The sequence below is a fragment of the Chaetodon trifascialis genome, chromosome 11 (genome assembly GCF_039877785.1).
Source record: "Chaetodon trifascialis isolate fChaTrf1 chromosome 11, fChaTrf1.hap1, whole genome shotgun sequence".
Classification (NCBI taxonomy): domain Eukaryota; kingdom Metazoa; phylum Chordata; class Actinopteri; order Chaetodontiformes; family Chaetodontidae; genus Chaetodon; species Chaetodon trifascialis.
Genome location: NC_092066.1, coordinates 27,177,690 through 27,200,934, shown reverse-complemented (window position 1 = coordinate 27,200,934; position 23,245 = coordinate 27,177,690). Strand labels below are relative to the sequence as shown.

The 23,245-nt window shown below is 42.2% G+C and overlaps 3 protein-coding genes across 3 annotated transcripts in view; 1 reads left to right on the top strand and 2 right to left on the bottom strand.

The window, feature by feature from the left end:
- xkr4 (XK related 4) overlaps window positions 1-1,495 on the top strand; it is a 350,180-nt gene extending 348,685 nt beyond the window's left edge. The window contains exon 5 of the transcript XR_011602646.1: window positions 1,476-1,495. The gene's annotated coding sequence lies outside the window, so the exon portion shown is untranslated. The remainder of the gene's footprint in view (window positions 1-1,475) is intronic.
- The window catches only part of tmem68 (transmembrane protein 68), a 369,137-nt gene that overhangs the window by 207,012 nt on the left and 138,880 nt on the right, over window positions 1-23,245 (bottom strand). The gene's annotated exons all lie outside the window — the stretch shown is intronic.
- Window positions 1-23,245, bottom strand: part of cntnap2b (contactin associated protein 2b) — a 159,255-nt gene that overhangs the window by 130,072 nt on the left and 5,938 nt on the right. The window lies entirely within an intron of this gene.

Here is a 23,245-nt window from a genome sequence, read left to right as displayed (position 1 = left end):
ACTGCTCTCAGCTGTAGTGATAGTTCCATATCAATTGACATGGAACACACCAATTTTGCCAGTTTCGAAGGGAGAAAGAAAAGGATGGAGGATGGTACAAGACTTCAGACCTGTCAACGATGCAACCCTGCCAGAAGCATTGCCTGTACCAGACCCCTATCTGGCCCTGCAAAATCTAGGACCACAACACCAGCTCTGCTTTTCCAGAAAAAGGAGGAAGAAATAAGAGTGCTGATGTACCACAGCTCAGAGCTGGACGATATGGAAACAGGACAGGCAGGATGTGCAAGATATCTCGCAGCTCCGGCAAGGGCAATCAGTAAAACAAGCCACATTGTGATGTGCCATGAGCTAAAAATGAACACCACCCATGGAGTAGTAGCATTTCTGGCCTCCAGTGCATTCACGTTCTCTACAGCCAGAAAAAAACAAAATCTCAGAGCTGCTACTACAACCACACATCAGCTACAGCACTGGAGGCATCAACATGTCAAGCGGACTGGACACCGATCCATCCCAGCCACATGACTGTGCCGAAATCGCCAAGAGACATCAAACTCAGGTCAGACCTGGAGACAGAGCTCCTGGATAACCCAGACCTCACTCTGTTCACAGATGGATGTTGCTACAAAGGACAAGAAGGAAATGTGGCCTCATATGCAGTAGTGGAACAGAATCCACTTACTGGACAACATCAGATGAGAGACCAAGGCATCATCCCACAACCAGCCTCAGCCCAGTTAGCTGAGATCATTGCCTTGACCAAGGCCCTGGAACTGGCTGAAGGAAAAAGCGTAATCGTGTATACTGACTCAGCATACCGACATGGAGCAGTACATGTGGATGGACCACAGTGGGTAAGAGGGAACTTTCTGACGACAGCAAACACCCCTGTGGAAAAAAAAAAACACATGTAAGGGATTTTTAGAACTTGGCTTCTCCTCAGTGCTCAGCGGAAGCATGTCTTTAGCTCTATGATATGCTGCTGCCTCCGTTATGTCTTTTTTGCCTTTCAGATGATTTATCATAAGGCACTGAAGCAGAGTACCGGGAGTACCAGAGTACTGCATGGTGGTCTGCTGCTTGTGCGAGCCTGAGGCAACCACAATGACTACGGAAGCTATGGCTATCCGCCGTGGTTCAGGTTGGTGATTGGGTATGAGTGAAAGCTCACAAAAGAAAGTGGACTGATACCAGGTGGACAGGCCCTTACCAAGTAACGGAGGTCACGTCTCACGCTGTTCAAGTGAGAGGTAAAGCAGGGGCTGTCTGGCACCTCCTGACACATTGTGTACCCGCACAACCACCCCCTCAAACTTTGGGATAGGTTAAAACTGATCAGAAAGAAGAAACAGAGGGCTCCAAAACAATTATCAATCCTGAACATACAGCTGAAAGACCTGCTGATCCTGAAAGTCCGACTTTATGCCGGTCGAGAATGAATTGTGAAAACCATCAGACTACAGCTAAAGAAGTGTGTGTGTGTGTGTGTGGGGGGGGGGGGGGGGGGGGATTAGAATATTAACGATATCCAAACTATTGTATATGGGGTGAAAACTAAAATAGAACTCTTTAAAAACCTGAGTTCTGTGGCCTGAGAGGCACAACCTGCATACTTTTGAGTATTTCCTTAATAGTGGTGTTGCCAATCTTTTGGTGGGAATTAGGCACAGAGGGCCAAGACGAAGACCAATCGACCACCCCAGTCCAATACACCAGACAAACCAGAAAAGTACAGCAATCTCCTGGACTGGTGATCGTGACTCTAGAAAAGGGACTCACAACCTCATTCCAATTCGACTTACGTAATGGTAAGACCGCCAATGGTGTGACCACACATCACTCAGCTTGTTTTTCCAGTTCGCCCAAGTATTTGTGTAGGTACAGTTGTGATTGGAAAGACGCGTTTTCTCATTCAGATAGGGGATGGACTCAGCCAGATCACAAGTTGTCATCACGATGGTCTATGATAAAGAAGTCTGAGTGTGCGAACCAGTGTCCCAGTGTTGGCCAACGGCTGCGAAGCAGCTATAAGTGCGCTAGCAAACCCGAAGCAGGCGCCGAGTCACTAACCTGCAATCCCATCATTGTAACTGTAAAGAACCCCCAGGAGGCAGACACAGGGCTATACACCATAGGCATGGATGTAAAAGGTGTAGATCGCCTAAGGACCTTCTTAGTCCATGTGATAGATTCAAAGTATTCCCAGAGCTTGCTCACCACAAAGCCTCCACTATTTGACCATGTGCATGTAAGTCCAAAAGTAACATATATCACCAATGTAACCTATGAGTCTAAATTGGCATTAGAGACAGGATACAATGATAAAAATGAATGGCTAGAGTGGGTACGTTATACGGCAATGACAACTGGCAAGGGAGACTGTGTAGCATGTGCCATGGCCAGGCCCCTACTAGGCACAGTTCCCTTTAGATTGGATCAGATTTAGGGATCGTGAGGGCCTACAATGTGCAATTCGCCTATTTAAATCATACAGTGCTCCGGGACAGTGTAAAACTGTCCTATTTTTTCTTTCCTATTTTTTTTTTTTTTTTTTCAAAAATGTATTAATGGATAGCCCCTTGAGATGAACCATCTCGTTTTCAAGGGGGTCCGACAGAAAACATACAGAACAATACAATACAACAACACAGTCACAAACAGCATACACAAGCTCTCAGTTACCACCCCATCCCCACATCATTCCCCAGACCCACAGTACCCACACAAAGCACGTGGTATAGTACCAGCCATAGCAATAATGTAGACATTAATATCAGTATTAATAGTAATAGCGATACTATGTAATGACATCAATAATATAACACACCATTACTACACTGTACACAGTACAGCAAAAGCACTAATATACAATAATATGCCACGAATAGTAACAGCAACAGCAACCACAATAAAATACAACATCACAACCATTAAAAGCAGTTACATGATGTTTTAAGAAGACAAAATATGGAATTCTTGAAAAAGCTAAATGAGTTGTTTGTGCGTATATTGTTGGATAGAGAGTTCCAATCTGATGGGGCTTTAAATTTGAAAGCACGTCTGCCAAATTCTTTATTAGTTTTAGGAACAAAGAAAAAGAGTTGCTGAGTGTGTCTGAGAGGGTATGGTGATGTGAATGGGATTAAGTAAATAGGACGGACAGTTGAAGTGAATGCATTTGAAGATAAATAGGAGCCAATGGTAATGTCTTCTTCTATTGAGAGGTAAGCAGTTCAAAGATTCATACATGGAGCAGTGATGAGTTCGATATGGGCACCTTAAAATAAATCTGCATAGACTATTGTAAATGACATTGAGAGGTTGGAGATGTGTTTCAAAGGTGTTCTGATAGACAATGTCAGCATAGTCCAAAATAGGAAGTAATAACTGAGTGACAATTCTTTTCCTGATCTGAAGGGTAAAACAGTTGGAACGGTAGAGTATGGCTAGGTTATGACTTAGTTTGTTTGTGATGGATTCAATGTGACATTCAAAAGAAAGCAAAGGATCAATCCAGAGGCCAAGATATTTAAATGAGGTGATTTGTGTAAGTGGTGAGCCATCACTAAAGGAAATGGTCAGATCTGAGGCATCACCAAGACCTGGTCTGGTGCCAAACAACATACAACATGATTTCTTTATGTTCAGAATTAGTTTGTTTGATGAAAACCACCTTTGAACTGAGGCAAACTCACGTTGCAAAGTATTTTCAATGATAGATTTATTGGCACTGGATGAATATATTACGGCGTCATCAGCATATAAGTGTACCTGACAGTTAGAGCATATTTTTGGGAGATGGTTAATGAATATGGAAAAGAGAAGTGGTCCTAGAGATGAGCCTTGTGGTACTCCCTTCATGAGAATTGCATAACCAGAGTTATTGCCATTAAGACGTACACACTGTCGTCTATTATGAAGATATGAATTGAACCAGAGTAAGCTATTTTGAGAGACACCAATTGAATAGAGTTCATAAAGTAGTAAATAGTGGTCAACAATGTCAAATGCCTTTGTTAGGTCAGCAATATTGCGCCAGTGAGTTCACTGTGTTCAGAGGAAGTATACACATCATTAGTGAGCTTTAACAGAGCTGTAGTTGTTGAAAAATTGGGTCTGAAACCAGATTGGCATGGGGATAAAATATTGTAGTCAGTAATATATTGTGATAGTGATTAAAAATTAATTTTTCAAAGATTTTTGCTATAGAATTAATAATGGAAATTGGACGGTAGTTGTTGATATCATGTGGGTCTCCTCCCTTATGGAGTGGAGTGACAGTGGCACGTTTCCAGGCAGAGGGGAGGGTACAGGTTGAGAGTGACAGATTGAACAGATCATAAATTGGGTACATTAAAATATTTGCCGCAAGTTTAATAAATTTTATCTCGATGCCGTCTGGTCCAGGTCCATAAAATCATCCTTGAGTTCATTAATTATGCACTGAACTTCAGCAGGTAGTATTTTACGAAAAGAAAATGAACTGTTACAGGAAGAGCTAGGAGAAAAAGAATATGCTGGAGATGAGTCAAACACATAGGAGCTACCAGCAAATGTAAAGTGCTGGTTAAAGATGTTTGAAATAGCTGATGGGTCCTGAATGATATTATTGTGAAAGCGAATCTGGCTATTGGTGCTTTTGTTTGATTTGTTGAGGATATTATTCATGTTTTTCCAGAACTGTTTTGGGTTGTGGATATTTTCAGATAGTTGGATTTTATAAAAGTCTGATTTAGCATTACGTGTTTTGGTTTTGCATAAGTTCCTTAATGATCTATATTTTTCCCAGTCAGCAGCATCCTTACGTACTCTATAGCACTTCAAAGCTCTGATAATACACACAGATAATAATGATAATAAAATAAGATAAGAATAAAATGAGATTGACATCAAATGCATCATAATTTAATAATTTCAACAAAGTATTCACCGGTTATAACAGATTTCATCGGCGTCTGTCCTTTCCCAATTTAAGCAGCCTGCCTTGAACATCGCATCATTTAGTGTTACGCCTTTTTACGGCAGTTGTGACAGGTTTTAAGGCAAACAGAAGTAAAGTCCCAGACACCCAAACAACATTCAGCGACAGAGTTGAAAATAAGAAACAAAATAAAGCAGCAGCCACCGCTGCAATACTTATCGAGAATAAGACTCAGCGCAGGCCGGGTAATAAAATAATTACGAGAAAGGAGATAAACAGAAGAAGTCACCGGCAGGCAGAGTATTGTGCTAACGTTAGCGCTAGCCACTGGTCATCAATGTTAGGCAGACATTTCAGAGTCAATGGAGGAGTCAATGGAGGAGAGCTCACCAAGGAATCTCTCAACTTCATCAGGAGTGTGAAAGGAATGTATCTTACCATCGTGGACAACTCTCAGCGCGCAGGGAAAGATCAGGGCATATTTAATGCCCCGGTCACGTAGCTTTTTCTTGGCCTCATCAAACCTCCAGCGTCTCTGGACCAGACCAGCGGAGAAGTCAGGGTAGATATAAACACGAGCTCCTTCATAATGAAGGGGCTCCATCTTCTCCCTTGATAGTTTCATTATTTTCAACTTGTCCTGGAAGTGGTGGAACTTTACCATGATCGGCCTGGGACCCTTGGCTCTGGGGTTGTCCTTGACACCGGTACGATGACATCGGTCGATCACAGGAGGAGAGGAGAAATTCGCTTCACCTAGAAGCTGTGGAACCAGACGCCTCATGAAGCTGAGGATATAATTAGCCTCAGTCCTCTCAGGGATGCCGATGAAGCGTAGGTTGGCGCGCCTGCTTCGGTTCTCGGCGTCTTCAGCCCGTGATTTCAGTTCGGTGTTTTCCTTTTCAAGCACTTTTACGCGTTTGATCAGGTCTGATATGTCATCCTCATTTGAGCTTACTCTCTGCTCAATCACGATGACCTGCTCTCCAAGCATGTGAAGTGAGTTGTCAATTTTGGTCAGTCTGGCTCCAAGTGGATCATTTTAGTATCCATGTGTGAAATCATGTCAAGCTTCATTTGCTGCATCTTGTCCAAGATACTTTGAAGAGTAATCGGCTCGTCACCCATTGTTAGGCCAGCAGGCATTCCACTCACACAAAGAGATGGATGGTCAGATAAGTCGTTGGTTAGGTGTTAAAGGCTGCTTTAGTTTGCGTTACTTAATTTAACACAACTAGTGTTATATATATATATATATATATATATATATATATATATATATATATATATATATATATATATATATATATATATATATATATATATATATATATATATCATAGAAGTCTCAGTAGACAAATAGTTGAGCCAGCAGACTGCAGCTTGTAACACACGCTCAGGTCGTGGCAGCCATCTTTGCACTAGATGGCTTAGATAGATGCACTAGATAGATTTCCAGCAGTAAAAACGCCAGACATACCACCATCTGTAAATGTCTATGCAGGCTACTAGACATGTTTTTCTAGGCCAGGGACGGGACTGTATTTGGGAAATTTGCCTCAGTCATATTGTGAGAAAACCATCAATATAACCACAGACAAAATGAATTACACTGCACAGTCATTCTTGAACCGAAACACCTCCAGAGCTGATCTGTGGTGGCTCTGTGGAGACCGTAACACTCCTTCCTTCCACCTGTGTGGACTGGTAAATGCACCATCACCCCGCTATTGATGCCCTTTCCAGTCTTTCCTATCGATGCTGATCTTTTGCAGGTCAAGAGTTTGCCAACTCACCACAACAGAGCCAGATGAAGCGCACCAGGTGGTTCATTTGACTCCCAAGTGTACCTAGATGCTATAGGCATACCCAGAGGCATTCCGGATGAGTTTAAGGCCAGAAATCACATCTTATCAGGTTTTGAATCTTTACTTCTATTTATCTCTGTGAATAAAAATGTGGACTGGATTAACTACATTTACTATAATCAGCAGTGTTTTGTCAATTACACCAGAGAAGGCATTGCTGAACAACTAGGTCCTGCTTCCCTGATGGAATGGCAGAATACAATGGCATTAGATATGTTATTGTGCTAGAAAGGAGGTGTATGCAAAATGTTCAGAGACTTCTGTTGTACTTATATCCCAAACCACACCGCCCCAGATGGTAGTACTACTAAAGCTCTAGCTGGTCTCACTTCGTTGTCTCAGGACCTTGCTGAGAACTCAGGCATTGATAACCCAGACAGACTGTTTGGTAAATGGAAGAGTCTAGTAATTTCTCTATTGGTCCCAGCTGGGGGCTGCACGGTGGCGCAACAGGTAGTGCGCGTGCCTTACAGGTTAATTATTAACCTAATTAACCTAATGATCATTAGGTTACCTAATGATCATTAGGTTAATTGGTGACTGTAAAATTGCCCCTAGGTGTGAGTGTGAGTGTGAATGGTTGTGTGTTTGTGCCCTGTGATCCAGGGTGTACCCCGCCTCTCGCCCGTTGACGGCTGGGATTGGCTCCAGCACCCCCCGCAACCCCAAAAGGGATACGCGGTATAGAAAATGGATGGATGGATGGATGGATGGTCTCAGCTGGTTGTTCCCTTGGTATCCTGGTCTGTTGTGGTTGTTGATAAATCCTTTGATTGTGACTGCTCTGTCCAAAGAAAAAGCCGAACCCCCATTATACCAAATGCCCCTTTTAAGTGACAGGTGTGACGGACTGGAATTAGAGACAGACACAGAGGAGCAAAAGGAGGGTGATGAACAGAGGGTTCCTGATCTCTTCCCGGAACCAGATTGGCTTAATCCAGATCGAGAGACAGACCTTTACATGTAAGCTCAGACATGTGTAGCTGGTTTTCTCAGAACAGAAGGTTTTAAGGGCATCAGGTCACAGCGGAAGATCTGTTAATCTATTAACATCTCCAGGCAATTAGGAGTTAGAAGATGGCGCCTCTGTGTTCGGCCGGCCGTCTTCCTCTGCTGAGTGTGTTGGTGTTTTTCCTGTGTCTGCTGTCTGTTATACGGAGTGTGTCACTGCTGCAGGTGTATGATCGCCTGACACTTCTTATTCTTAATATTCGCGATTCTTTGGAAAAACGGCCAATCTGTGGCTCCGATGGACACTCAAAGCTGCCTCCACCGTTCCTGGTGTCCATACCTCTACATCTACGGCGTCTTTCCTGCTGGTTGCCTCGTAACAGCCGCCGCAGAAGACGCGGAAAGCGAGGAGGAGTCCTCATTAAACTGAAATTCTACCTGGCTTCGCCCTGTAACAATCGCTGGCGATTACTAGCCGGATCCTCCACGGACTACGGGGGCTATGATCTGCGGAGCTCCAAGGAGTACAGATATCGGTGGCTCCGACCGCTGTTCCTTCTTTAACGTCCCGCGAGCTGCCAGCCGTGGCGGCGGTGTGGCTGCTATATTTAAGGAGAGCTTCAGATGCCGAACAATAACTGCTAATAATTATTCCAGCTTTGAACTGCAGCTGTTCATGATTGACCTCGCCTGTCCCGTGCTGTGTGCCACAGTCTATCGCCCTCCCAAATTTAATAAGGATTTTATTTGAGAATTTTCTGAGTTTTTGTCCGATTTTATCTCAAAGTTTGATAAGCTATTGATTTGTGGAGATTTTAATATTCATGTTTGCTGCGCGGACAATCAACTGGCTAATGAGTTTAAAGGCCTTTTGGATTCCTTTGATCTCACTCAATCTGTTAATGCACCAACACATGAGCATGGACACACTCTTGATCTTGTCATTTCTCATGGGCTTTCAGTTTCGCTCAGAGAAATAGTGGACACTGCCATCTCGGATCACCCCCCAGTTGTTTTTGACTTTGCTGCCCCGCCACCTACCAATAAGCCTGTTTCCCCAGCTCGCAGACACCGCATCTTCACTTCATCGACAGCTGGAGAGTTTGCTGTTGCCTTGAGGGACTTTCAGCTAAATGTTGACAGTGGGCTGGCTCCTCCCCTTTGTCCAGACAGCTTACTCTCCACTTTCCATTCCACTTGCTCTGCGTTTCTGGACACTGTCTCCCCTTTTCGAGAAAGAAGCACCAAAACCAGGACAGATCCCTGGTTGAATGATCACACTCGTCTGCTCAGACAACAGTGCAGACAGGCTGAACGGCGGTGGAAGAAGGACAAACTCCATGTTTCCCTGGGCTGGTTAAGGGACAGCTTGGCTAAATACCAGAAGACTCTGAGGGAGGCCAAGTCCAAATATCTGTCCTCCATTATTACTAACAGTTCTCATCATCCAAGAGTGTTATTCAGTACTATTGACTCTGTTGGTAACCCACGCCCCACTGTCCTGTCTGATGCCTCCACTGCAACCTGTGAAGAGTTTGCCTCTTTTTTTACTGACAAAGTGACAACAGTCAGGCAGACTATTAGCAGTGTTGATGTGTCCCTTGATGATGTGTGCGTTCCTCCGACACAGTCTGCTGTTTTCGAGCAGTTTGAGACTGTATCTCTGTCGTCTTTCACTAAGGTGGTTAGTGGCATGAAACCCACTAATTGTCCCTTAGACATTATTCCGGCCAAGTTCCTGAAGGAAGTTTTTAATTCTGTTGGGTCAAGTCTGCTTATTTTTATAAACACCTGTCTTAGTTCGGGGTCTGTCCCAGCTGCCTTCAAACACGCTGTGGTTAGGCCCCTCCTTAAAAAACCACATCTTGACCCCTCTGTGCTGTCCAATTTTAGGCCTGTCTCTCATTTGCCTTTTCTCTCTAAGGTTTTAGAAAAAAATGTTTTTATTCAACTGCAGACATTTTTGGAGAATAATTCTGTTCTCGACAAATTCCAGTCTGGCTTCAGATCCCGACATAGCACTGAGTCAGCACTGCTAAAGGTGCACAATGATATTGCTTTGTCTGTGGATGCTGGGAATCCTGCTGTGCTGGTACTGCTGGACCTCACAGCGGCTTTTGATACAATTGACCATGCAGTCCTTGTATCTCGCCTAGAACAGTATGTAGGCATCTGTGGCACCGCTCTCCGGTGGTTTAGGTCATACCTGGCAAATAGGAGCTTCTCTGTGATGATTGGTGACCTCTGCTCTTCACTTGCCTCCCTCCCTTGTGGGGTGCCAAAGGGATCCATCCTTGGCCCTATTCTGTTCTCATTGTATATCTTACCGCTGGGATCAGTTATAAAAAAACACAATCTGTCTGAACTTTTATGCTGATGATCTGCAGATATATTTGCCCATGAAACCAAACAAAAATACTGCACTTACTAAACTGTTGGAATGCGTTACTGATGTAAAGCAGTGGCTGGCACGGAACTTCCTGCACCTAAATGACAGCAAGACCGAATGTGTCTTGTTTGGCACGTCACCTACCTCGGATGTTCTCACAGCTAACTGTAGTACTTTGGCCCCCTTTTTTAAAGCATCTGTGAAAAACCTTGGGGTAACATTCGACAATGAGCTTAAATTCGACAAACAGATCAGTTCTGTTGTAAGAACAAGTTTTTTTTCAGCTCCGTCTCCTGGCCAAAGTGAAGCCATTTCTCAGTTGGCAGGATCTTGAGAAGGCAGTCCATGCTTTCATTAGCTCAAGACTGGATTACTGTAATGCCCTTTACGTTGGCCTCAGCCAGTCTTCAATATCACGTCTCCAACTAGTACAAAAAGCTGCTGCCCGATTTTTAACAAGCACGTCTAGACGTAAACACATTACCCCTGTTCTGTCGTCACTTCACTGGCTCCCGGTTCGTTTTAGAATTGATTTGAAACTGTTGTTGTTTGTTTTTAATGCCATCAATGGCCTGGCTCCCTCCTACTTGTCTGACATCTTAACTATCCGTGATCATGGCAGGGCCCTGCGTTCTTCGGGTCAGCTTCTGTTAGACATCCCGAGGTCAAGATACAAACAGTGGGGTGATCTTTCTTTTGCTGTCGCTGCTCCGAGACTGTGGAATAAACTGCCCCCCGACATTCGCACCACTACTGATCTCGGCCTTTTTAAATCGAAGCTGAAGACTCACTTTTTTAGATTGGCTTTTAATTTTGGCTAGGACAGCTTTTTTTTTTTTTTTTTTTTTTTTTTGCTGTTCTATTTTATATGCCTTTGGAAGGCTTTTAATAACTTGTAGCACAGTGGCACTTTCCTTGGTCAACACTTGTGTCTTATTGTTTTTGTGTTTCGTTTTTCTGTATGGTTTTATGGCATTGTTGTAAAGCACTTTGGGTACCTTTTTGGTTATTGTAAAGGGCTATATAAATAAAATTTGATTGATTGAATTTGATTGATTAAATGTATAGGTTTAGTAAAGCTAGATCAGTAAAGTCCAGTGCTGTACACTGTCACCAACTGATTCATTCATTTTCAAACACATATTATGCACTTGTTTGATTTTATCACTGTTTGATTTTATATTCATATTTTGCACTTGTTTGATTTTATACATTTATATTTTGCACTGGTTGATTTTATATTCATATTTTGCTTTGTTTGATTTTTTTATTCTTATATTTTACACTGTTTGACTTTATATTCTTATATTTTGAACTTGTTTGATTTTATATTTTTAGATCTTGCACTAATTTACTTTTACACTTTTACATATTGCACTAGTTCAGTTTTATACTTTTTCTACTTTTACATTTTATACTTTATGTGTTTATACTTCTATGACTTGATATTTTTATATTTAGCTGTTATTTTACTATGGTACTGAAACAGAGAAGAGTATATTTTACACTGATAGAGGGGGGTCTAGCCATCCTCTCTTTCAGGGCGCTGTCCCCTATGGATTGGGTCCTGTGCCAAGAGGCTGGGACCAGCTTGTGGACCAAGGAGGGAGCACTAAAGTCTAAACCACAGTCTCCCCATCCTGTTTTGACCAATCAGATAGCTGCACATTTCTTTTTAAAACTCTGTATAACCGTAAGTCAGGCATTCTCATTCTGGCGGGTGGTTGCAGCTAACTGCTTCCAGACTGAGATTTCCCAAAACTGAGATCCATGTACATGTTCCCTATTTTATCAGTGTGTAAATAAATATCCTTAACTGAAGACAGAATATCTCCTGACCTCTTTCTGCCAAAATGACCACGCTCACATTACACCAATATTTTATGAAAGAAATTGGGAAGAACAAAATTACAGATCCTAATGAAATAATAAATTAGTGGTAGAGGCATACACTCTACTTCAGTAGTTTCAAAACTTTACCAGGCAATTGCAAAGGGTAGGGAAACTACCACAAACTATATTAAGGAGAGACGAGGAAAAGAATGAAATGATAAAGTGATAAAATAATCTATATCTCTCAATAATAGGAGAACACATGTGAAACTATTTTTTCTACTTTCTTCTTCTTTGTATTGGCATGAGTTCTGTTGGAAGAATCTTGCCAGTTTTTTCATTACTCCGAAAATGAAAACATATCTCATATTGATAGACCGTACATGTTGGAGCAATTTGGGGGGATGGTGAGGCAGATCACTACATTTTTCGGAGCTGGCCAAAGATACAAATGTTTTGTCGATGTAATTGGACAATCATGCGACACGTTCTCGGGTTCTCTTGCCAGAATGAATAATATGACATGATAAACACCTCCTCATTGCAAAAGAAATAAATAAATGGTTACAGACTGACTCACCTTAATTAGATAATTAGCTTGAAATCATAAAAGATATTCATTAGATGGAAAGACTTTCCTACTGAGACTCAGAAATTACAGATGGAGCGGCCTCGAAATTCCCCCAATTTCATGCTGGGGCCCTGGCGGGTCCGTGACCGGTCCCTGCTCTGCAGTAGGCGGGTTCGTGACTGTAATGAGATCCCCCGCGATGACGTCATCGGCGCGGGGCCAACTCGTAACGCCCCTAAGCTCCATTTGCGGAAACTACCTGCACTCGCTCGATCAGTCCACCAGGAGGAGCAGTCATTATTACCGTGTCAGCTTTGCTGAGTCGTTCATTAGATCTGCACATAGCCTCCACTGCTGTAAGAAAAACTGCTTGTCTAGTAGAGCACCCTGTGCAGTTTTTTAAATATAATTATGCTTAATCATCTACATTATTGTAGTGCTCGTTCACAAACTTCTTGGATCTGCTCATCTGCCCATCCTGCCTTTTCCTCCACATCTCTCTCCACCTTTGGAGAGGCTCCCAGCGCATCTCCGCGTGCCGGGTGATTTGTGCCCAGAAAATTAATTGTGAATAACAGAAGTTGTGCGTCGCGTTTTTCTAGCATTCTGAACTGCTAAACAGTTAAATGTTTAATACTCTGCCTGATTCGCGGAGCCACTCTGCTTTTCAGTTGGTGGGTTTCCTGTTTGTAGCGCATTTTAGATTTGCGGATCGCTATTTGATGCAGTTACCAGCAATACGTCCTGTATGTGTGTGTGCAGTATATTACTGGACAGAAATCATTTACAGTGCGCTGAAGAGGGAGGGACGGGAGGATGAAATGCCAATTTCAGCCTGTGATCTGTTAATGTCTGACTGAACAGCCTCATGGAAGTGATATTTTACAGTTCTACATATTTTAATCTAACGAAATTTGTTAAAACAAGTCACTTGGTGCTTTCAAAGTCATGTCATTGAGCTGAAAGGTTCCAGATTTCGTTCGCCTTCACAGGCGGCTGCGGAGCGCAGCAGACGGCTCGCACTGCGCACTGCGATGTTCAACATCATAGGCTTAATATACTGTAGTTAATTATCAGTGATCTTTTTCATCACTCTGTCTGTGTGACTGTCTGTGTCCTCCTCTCTGTGTCTCTGTCTCTTTTTTCAGACTGTTCACGCGATGAATATAAACAGTAACTATTAAAAAAAGTTATAGTCGTGGGTAAACATAGTGCTCAGAAGCGCACCAAGAATGCATTTTTTACGTCAGGCATTGTGCACGCGTGTTTGATATTAATATTGTGCCGCTGCACCTCAAATAAATGTTTTTTTGGGAAACGGAAATGTTCAACATGACTTCATCATGTTAGACCAGGCAGACGGGTTCTTACTACAACATCAACTCTCCCTCCGCAGCCAGCGAGCCTCATCCCCCGCACGACACCTACATTCAATCATGAATAATCCTAATGGGCCAATCAGACCCATGAAAAAAAACAATGTTGTGGGGCATAAAGGGCCAATGGGCCGATGTAGATGGGCCAATCTACTTGTTTTATTGGCCAATCAGTTAACACACACACATGAAAACGGCCAAGAAACAGTGAAATCAGTATCATGAGTATTTCTCAGATGATGATTTCTGTATCTATCTAATCCGTGGCATGCAATATTTCATCCCGATTTTGGATAAAGTATAAATCCAATTGTTTCATTGTTTCAGCTGTCGTGGCCAAATCTCTTGTTAACTTATTAAGCTCTTCCGCACAGTGTGACATCTATTTTAATTATTAGAGAGCTGCTCTAATGGCCTCTGATAGACAGTCCATCCTATTCTATAAACTGTTGGTGGTTTGTGAACTTCACTGCATTTGTGCATTTGAAGCGATTAACTCCCGGCACATTTCAGAGCTGAGTAAACCTGTAGTTTCACTGACACATCGCGCATCATCACCACGGGCATCATGATGTTCTCCTGTCTGTCACTCTGTCAGGCATGTGTAGTGTCGAGCCGGCCGCGTTGTTGGCTGAAAAGTCATTATTTGCATTACAGTGTATCCTTTGTTCTAACTCAATGGATGGTCACCAGCCAAACGGGCTCCCAGCCCCCACTGTCCCACAGACTAGCTATGGCCAGTAAAATAGGTGGAGGGCTGAGGGGAGCGCGTACCCCCAGTAATTAAAAATCAATTTGTGCCACAGATATTAATATTGTGTCGCTGGCTACTTTTTAGACTTCACTAAATGTTTCCATTACACTTAATTACATTTATGGATAAGCCAACTTTCCCACCTCCCTCATGCATCAAAATGTATATTATCAGTCCGACCAGGAAATCTTGCGATTGCAAAAATTAGCGCATATTCAACCAATACTAATATGACTGTCTAGTGGCCGCTTCCTGGTCTATTTTTGCCGAGAGCCGCGCGCCTGTTACGGAAAACATAGGCGAGCCCTGGAATCTCCAGATGACGCGCTCTGCTCCTGCAGCTCTGTCTCTGTTCCAGCGCATGTAAAGTAAAATTAGGTCATCATTTTTGTTGATAATTATCAAAAGCAAACTCTATGTAAACAGATGGAGCCTGTTTATTCTTGGAGTCACAGGCTGTTTTGTAAAGCTACATCACTTTTATGACTCAGGAATGATTTTGTAACTTTTTTTTTTTTTCGAAGAAGATAATATGCAGCAAAAGGCTGAATGACGGAATCGAACCCATAGCCGCTGCAGAGAACTTCACACATGGGGCGGACGCTCTACCAACTGCGCCAAATCTCCGCCACATGATTTCGTAATTTTGAGCTGATGTTTCTCATTCTCAAGTTAAAACTGTTTGGTTTTTTTTTAAGATGGGAACTGAATCTTTTCGACTGTTTCTGTAATGTGAAGCATGGTTATTGTCATATAGGAAGTGATTATATACAACTTTTTTACATGAGTTTGTTTTTTTTGATCGCAACAATCACAAAAACATTCATACAGTATATTGTAAGAGAAAAACTTAGGAATTTTCTGTTTGCAAATCGAAAATATGCATTAAAACAGGCTGATGGAAACACACATTTAAGACTTTTTTATGACTTTGTGCGAGAAATATTTTTCTAAGTTGATCTAAATAATCAACGTAAAATAGTTGAGTAACTGTGACTGCCTAAGTACAAATAAGCCTACTAAAGCAGATGAATGTAGTGGAGTAAAAATCTTTGCCCTTGAGATGTGTTCCTGTGAGGGACACGCCATCTCCTGGTGACACCCTGCAATTGAATGAAGAGGCGTGTTTATAGTGGATTCTGGGCACACCCCCAAGAGGAGGGGGGGACTGGTAGCTGGCTGGCAGCCGGCTGGGAGCCGGCTGAGAGCCGGCTGGGAGCTGGATGGCCTCTGGCCTGGAGGGGAATTTCGAGACCGCTCCATCTGTACATATATTGCAAGATGGCAAAAGTGGAAAATATATTTGTTGGAATACGGGACTCACTCATCCTCACTATTTCAAGGGTCATTTGCCCTCCTGCTACTATTGTTAGGCAGTGCTCGGTTTCCTCCTTTCCCCTGTGTTTTCCCTGTGTTTCCTTGCCCCCTTGTGGTCTTGTCTGTCTTTCCCTGTCTGTTCAGGTCCATGCTGTGGGCTGCACCTGCCTGCCCAGCTCCTCCAGCCCTGCCTCCTCTCACACCTGCAAGTCATCATCTCATCTACACCTAATCAGCAGTTGTATTTAACCCCGGCTCAGTCCACCAGTATTGGTCAGATTGTCTGCTTATCTCAGTGGTACACCTGTCCGTTCCTCTGCCAGTCTTCTGCTCTCCTGTATTTCCTGTTCGCGACCCACTAGAGCGTTTTATGCTCTTGCCTTTTGTTTCCAATTTTTGTGGACACCTTCTGTTAAATCATATTTTGTTTGTAACCAGCTTAGAGCATTTTGTGCTCTCGCCTTTTTGTTTCCCTCTTGAGGCAGTCCATTATGGATTTTGAGGTGTATTTATGATCATTATCCTGTGGTAGAAGCCATTCTCTTTTCATCTTCAGCTTTTTTACAGTGTTATGTTTGCTTCCAGAATTTGCCGGTATCTAATTTCTTCCATTCTGCCCTCTACCAGTGAAATGTTCCCCATGCCACTGGCTGCAACAAAAGCCCAAGGCAAGACTGATCCACCCGTTGTTTGAGTTGGTAAGGTGTTATTGTCATGTGTTTGTTGCAGAACTGGCCATTAAATGACCCTCTCCCCCTCTCTCCATTCCTCAGGAGGAACAGCCCAACTTTTAAGAGTTATTGGCCATTTGGAATGTTCACAGGGAGATGTGATTTCGGAGAGAGACAGGAATGTCTGGCTTAGAGACATCTCCTCCACACTCTTTCAGGGAAGCGGGAACACCGATACCTTCACATCAAAGGTTACCTTTTGCTCAGGATGTTTCTCATGGAGATGCTAATTCTTTCTTGATAGCCCCATGACAGATAAAACTGTCTGACACCTTGGTAAAAGTTAGGAGTGCAAACCTTTGCAGGGTGCTTTTATTCTTTTTAAAACTGCACGAATCAAAATAATGAACTTATCTTGCTTAAAACGTTGAAGAGGATGTTCCATCTTTAACTTTATTACTTTTGGTGATCAGCCATTCTTCTAGTTACTCAACTATTCACAGTAACAGAAGTAACTTGAAGTTTCCAAGAAATAGGAGCGCTTTCTGTCTGGAAATATGTTTAATACATTTGCAACCCATTTTTGCTATGTGTTCGCTACATTTGAACAACATGAATCACAGTGGGTCTCCTTTAAAGAATATGTAAACAGGTATTTTTCAGCATTTTCTTTTTTCTAGTGGGGATATTCTTGTGAGAACATGAAAAAAGAGCTCTTATAACTATACACTGTTATCAGACATGGGTTTTTTTTGAGTAGGAACAAGATTTTTAGCTGTGGAACAAGAAGTTTTTCTTTTACAAAAGATAAAATAAAACTGTATTATTCCCGTGTAGGGGAAATTAGGGTGTTACAAACAGCAGCAATAGTTGAAGGAATATAAAAGACATAGAATAAAATAAAAATACAAAGTAAAAAAAAAAATCAACTATATATATATTCTATGGGGGGGTGTTAAAAATGGTATTGCTAATGGGAGAAAAAAAACAGAAATTTGCACATGGTTACTGAAGACTGCAAAAGCTGAAATCTATTGAAGTAAATTTGCACCATAAAGGTTATTCCATATACCACTGCTATTTATCAGCACTTTGTCCATGAAAAGACAAAACTGCTTTTTCTTATCTTGTAACTGGACATATTCTAACGTGTGTGTATGTCTGGTTATGTGTGTGGTTGTATAGGTTGGCCTTTGTTCTCACCATGTTCATCTGAATTACTATAAGATGCTTTGGGTGGGGGTGGGGTTACAGCTTGTGAGAGAGAGAGAGAGACAGGTGCAGGGCATGGTAATGAGATTTCTCATATGCATTACAAAACAAAAAGCCAAGCATGTATTAAGCAGTTTACAGGAAAAAGAAATTAGTCACTCAATGGAGAACCACAAAAATAATCTCAAGACTCTCGATGAGGAACATACTTGTTCTTCATTTGTTTGATAATTTGAATTAAACCTGTCCTTCTTGTAATCCCAGATTACATTTAATGATACTGTTTTTAAACCTCCACTGCCAATGTTTTTATGATTTATGATATCTAAATCATATCAAGTGGATAGCTTGTAGCTGTTGTATTTTTATTATTTGAATGAATTTTGGACACCTAGGAAGCTGATTTTGTTTCTTTTTTGTTTGTTTTATCAGTTAATTAACATTACCAATTTCAGTGCCAATGTTAGCAAGCTTTAAGAGCATAAATACTGTGATTACAACACTGTATTTAGACATACATATTTACACTTCTTTCTATACATGAAGTTACAGAAACACTCAGATATGATTTAAGACATTGCATTATTTTACATAGAAATTTAACTGCAATCTGTATCTAATTATCAGTGGTCAGTCTGTTGGCCATTAATGAAAACCAAGACCATAAGGACAGAATCTTTCTTTTTTGATGTCTCACATATTTGCTGTCAGTTTCTAGAGATTTTTCTTTGACAATACTCACACTATTTCTTTTAAATCAGTCTCTCTGACGGACTCTGACAAACCACAATCAACCACACATTTATTCTGTTATCAATATTTAGAATACAATATCAGACTAATAAAAGCTAAATCTTTACAATTTAAAAATAAATGAAGACTATAAAAGTCAGTGAGCTTCAGGGCATTCAATCATTCGCAACCAGACTTGTCAGTTTGTCTTGGAAGACGTTTCGCCTCTCATCCGAGCAGGCTTCATCAGTTCATGCGCATCAAACTAGATAGGACTGCTCTAGTCTAACGAAATGGTGTTAGATTGAAGTATTTATCCTCTAAGTGAGGCCAACCCCCAAAACCAAGGATGGTATCACTCTATTGTGGGGCAAACAATCCCCCATTAAGGCGGGGTAGGGTGCAACCCTTGGGTGTCAACGACAGTCATCTGCCTTGTTAGTGTACCATTCTTGTCATTGGGAGGCTCCTTGAGCCATGTGTGTATGGCTTTGTTTTTTATTTTCACAGGCTAAATTTTTGAATCTCTTTGGAAGAGATGAAAGGACAGCATTGTATGTGGGAGATAGGTGGTGTCTCAGACCCGCCCCCTCTGTTCAGAGACGGTTTTTCAACCTTGACATAGATGGCTTCTCTCACTCCTCTTTCAAACCATCTGTCTTCTCTGTCCAGAATATGCACATTTTTATCCTCAAAGGAGTGTGCTTCCTCCTTGAGGTGCAGGTAAACAGCTGAGTCTAGACTAGAGCTGTCCTATCTAGTCTGATGCGCATGAACTGATGAAGCCTGCTCGGATGAGAGGCGAAACGTCTTCCAAGACAAACTGACAAGTCCAGTTGCGAACAATTGAATGCCCTGAAGCTTACAGTGACCTGGATGAATGAGAATATTCACAGGCATACGGAGAAACTCCTCTGTTGAAAACACTTTTTCAGCCTCTTTTCTGCTGGCTATCTGTCTTAGCTCTCATAAAAGGATGAAATGCAAATAAAACAGTAAAATAACACTTCCTCGAGATAAAGGGCAGCAAGCAATGAAAGCATGGTAGGGGACACGCCCCCTAGCACCACAGCGCCCCAGGCAGGAATCGAACCCGGTAGTAGTGAGGCGACAGTGTTACCACTGTTCCACCGTGCAGAGTGTAAGAGTAGTGGTGGTTACCTGTGTCCTTGCTCAGTGAACTCACGCAAGTAGACTCACAGGTCTTTTCCCAAAAAGGTCTTCACACAACAGGGTCTTCACACGAGGCTGATGCTTCCGCTGACACTTCAGCACAGCCTGTGTGTTAAATACAGGAAGTGCCACAGCTGTGCCCCCTCACAGCCTGTCGCCACGGCTGAACCTGCCCCTTCAGGATTTCACCAGCTAGCGACAGATAGAGGGCGTGCCCCGCATCAGCCAACCCTACTATCGAAACTCAAAGAGTGACAGCACTCAGTGCACCGTGACACAATAACAACAACAATAACAAAGTCTCCTAACAGCTCCTAGTGTGAGCCAGAAATAACGACAGAAAACACTTACTGATCAATTGCCATCCACAACCGAGCTTGCTCATCCAGAGATAGAACAACACCCAGCAGCTGCAATCCTTCTGGCAAACCAATGTACTCTGCAGCAATATTCTATACTGCCAGCCAACTCAGAACACGCAAGATAAGACAAGATAATAACTCTGTATATAATGTATTTCATTTCAAAAGATATGAGTCCCTGCAGCATCCTTAATCATGAAGACTCTCAGTGCAGGATGCACACAGTTGAGCCCAGGTAGACTATAGCATCTTGTCACCTTTTTACTTACTTAAAAAGTTCTGCCTCAGCTTTACTATGAAACTAGGGCTGGGCGATAAAACAATAGCGATATGTCTCGCAATAGACACATCATCAATATCAATAAAAAAACGCGTTCGATAAAAAATTTGAGGCAATCGCTCACAGGTAACCGAGCAACGTAGGGAGTAATCGCTAATCAGTGAGAGATACACGCTAACATGCCAATCGTATCAAGTTCTGTTGCGCCATCTTGTTGTCTCGTGTTTGATGCTCCGTGATGAGTGAGATGAGAAATAGAAAGCGCTGCAACGAGCGAAGAAATTGTCGATAAAACAGGGAAAGTCAGCTCGCCAGTATGGCAGATTTTTGGATTTTACAAGTTGGACCGTACACTGGATGAAAAGTCACATTTCCGTCAATTTCCGTCACTGTAAATTGCCGTGGAAGTTCTCTCTCAGCCACTGTGACCATGAGGTGTTAAAATGCAAATGTAAATGCTGCAAAGCTATACAAATGCAAATTGGGATTTTGTGTGTGTGTGTGTGTGTGTGTGTGTGTGTGTGTGTGTGTGTGTGTGTGTGTTCTGTGCCTACAGAATACAAAGATTTTTTTTTTCATGAGGATTTAAAAGTGTGTTTAAATAATTTTATAGGTTACATACAGGATAAGTGTCCTGGCTCTCAAAGGTCTTTAATTTTCCACTTAAATTGCTAAATAAAAATTGTGAAAATTAAAGCATCTACAGTTCTTGGACACTAGTCACAATTTTTTGCATTTTGCCACCACAACACCAGATGAACAATGCTTCTGTGATTACAAAATCACAGCATGTTTTTCATTCCACGCAACAAAAATGATCTCGCGAGAAATTCTGAGAGTGCGACCTCGCATATGATTGGACGCCTCCTCTGACGCAATGACGTCGGCAGAAATCAACCTCGGTGCGTCTGCAAACGCGAATCGAGCTTGGATTACAACAGTTACGTTTCGGATCCTGCTTAACTTTAACTCTGTTCATACAATGGCCGAACGTCGTCTTCAGTTCATCCCAGAAGGCACTCCTCTGCGACGAGTGGACGGCCTGGCTGCGGAGCGACCATATCCAGAAAGTCCAAACAATTTAGAGAAGAAACTGCTCAGCGCCTTCAGTGGATTGTCTCGGCTGCTAACGCAGCTGATCGCGCAGTTGGTGAGGAGAATGGCCGTGAAAAAAGCCAGACTGCTCACTCTGGAGGAGCAGCCCCGACCGAACTGCAGCTGCGGAGACGAAGAGACAGGTGCGTAAGTTACGTACGTAACGTTAGCATTTAGTACCACATTATGCAGTTTTTAGGGCGCCAAACCTTTATTATTCTTATTGCACTACGTTGCGAACGTTTGGTAATTGTTCACGTTACATTTAACATTACAATGTATTTTGTATTTTAAAGGAAAAGGTGCGACGTCTGCACAATAGTGACGGACTCGACAGGCGATATGAACCTGAGCAGGGGTAAGTTAATAAAATACACAGGAAATATTCTGCAGAATATAAGTAAACGTAAACGTTGCATGACCTGTTTGTACTTTTTGCGTTTTACAGACTAAACTCGCCCCACAACGAAACGGTGAAGTCATATTTGATGGCGACTTTAACTGGGAGTCCAGACATGGATGGTGTGGACAGCAGTCTTTTAAACCCTTTCTGTTGTTTCTTGTTGTTGTTTTTACTGAAGCCTGCCTTAATTATTTCAATCCAATATATATTTTCTTCCAGCGGCCTGTAAGACATATTATGAGATGGTGTGGAGGAGCTTCAGGTATGCCCAGCCAGCTCTTTCAGTTCAGGCAGCAACTGTGAAGATTTCAGCTCACAGCAGACAAAGAAGGAAGCGGGTAAGAGTCCCATGAATGCCGCTTTATTTTCACAACAATGTAAAAATGGGCTGAATTTTATTTATTAGCTGCATTGTTTTTGACAAACATGCTCACATATGTTATCATGTGTTATTGTTTCTTAGCAGTACTAATATTATATTAACACCTGTATTTACAGCTGCTGGAAGCAAGAAGGAGTGTCCTCGCTCTCCAAACTCTGCCAGACACTGCAAGAGCGGCTGGAGAGCGACCCAAAGTATGTGGCGACACACCGCAAGAGGCTTCGCATGGAGTCCCCTTCAAAGCGACAGGCGCCAACTCAGTATGACCCAGAGGCAGCAAAGAAGCATTTCCATAGGCCTTAGACCCTTTTTCATGCACCATGGACCAGCAGCATGGCCCAACCCAGAGACTCTTATCAGTGAACCCCTCTGCACATTTCCTTGCTTTTTTTCCCCAGTAGTCATTGATTTTACTTGGTTGATCCTTGTTAATGTGTGTGTCACGATTTCATTAAAGACTTTTTTTCAAAATGTTTCTGTCAACTGTGTTCTTTGTGTTCTACTGTGTGGTAGTGTAGAAGGTGGATCGCCAAATAAATAAATGAATCATCAATCAAATAAAATATATATATCATTTATATTTTATATAGATATAAATATAACAATATACTAACAATTTTAATATATTAATTTATTATATAGTATTTAATTTAATATATATTTATTATTATTATAATTATCATTATTATTATTTGTGGCGCACAGATGACCAATCGCAGCAGAGCTGTCATCCAATCACATGATCACTCACTCATGTGATTGGAGTTGCTATCCAATCACATGATGGTTTCCTTTTAAAATACCTGTGGAATCATCCAATGGTTGTTTGTGAAGTCAGCAGGCCAGCCTGAGTAGATCAACGTCTGTAGCATTCATGTGCTAATTAGAGCTATTCGCACCTTCGGGAAGGCGCGATTAACCACGCCCCCCGCCGACAGATGGTTCGTTTCAG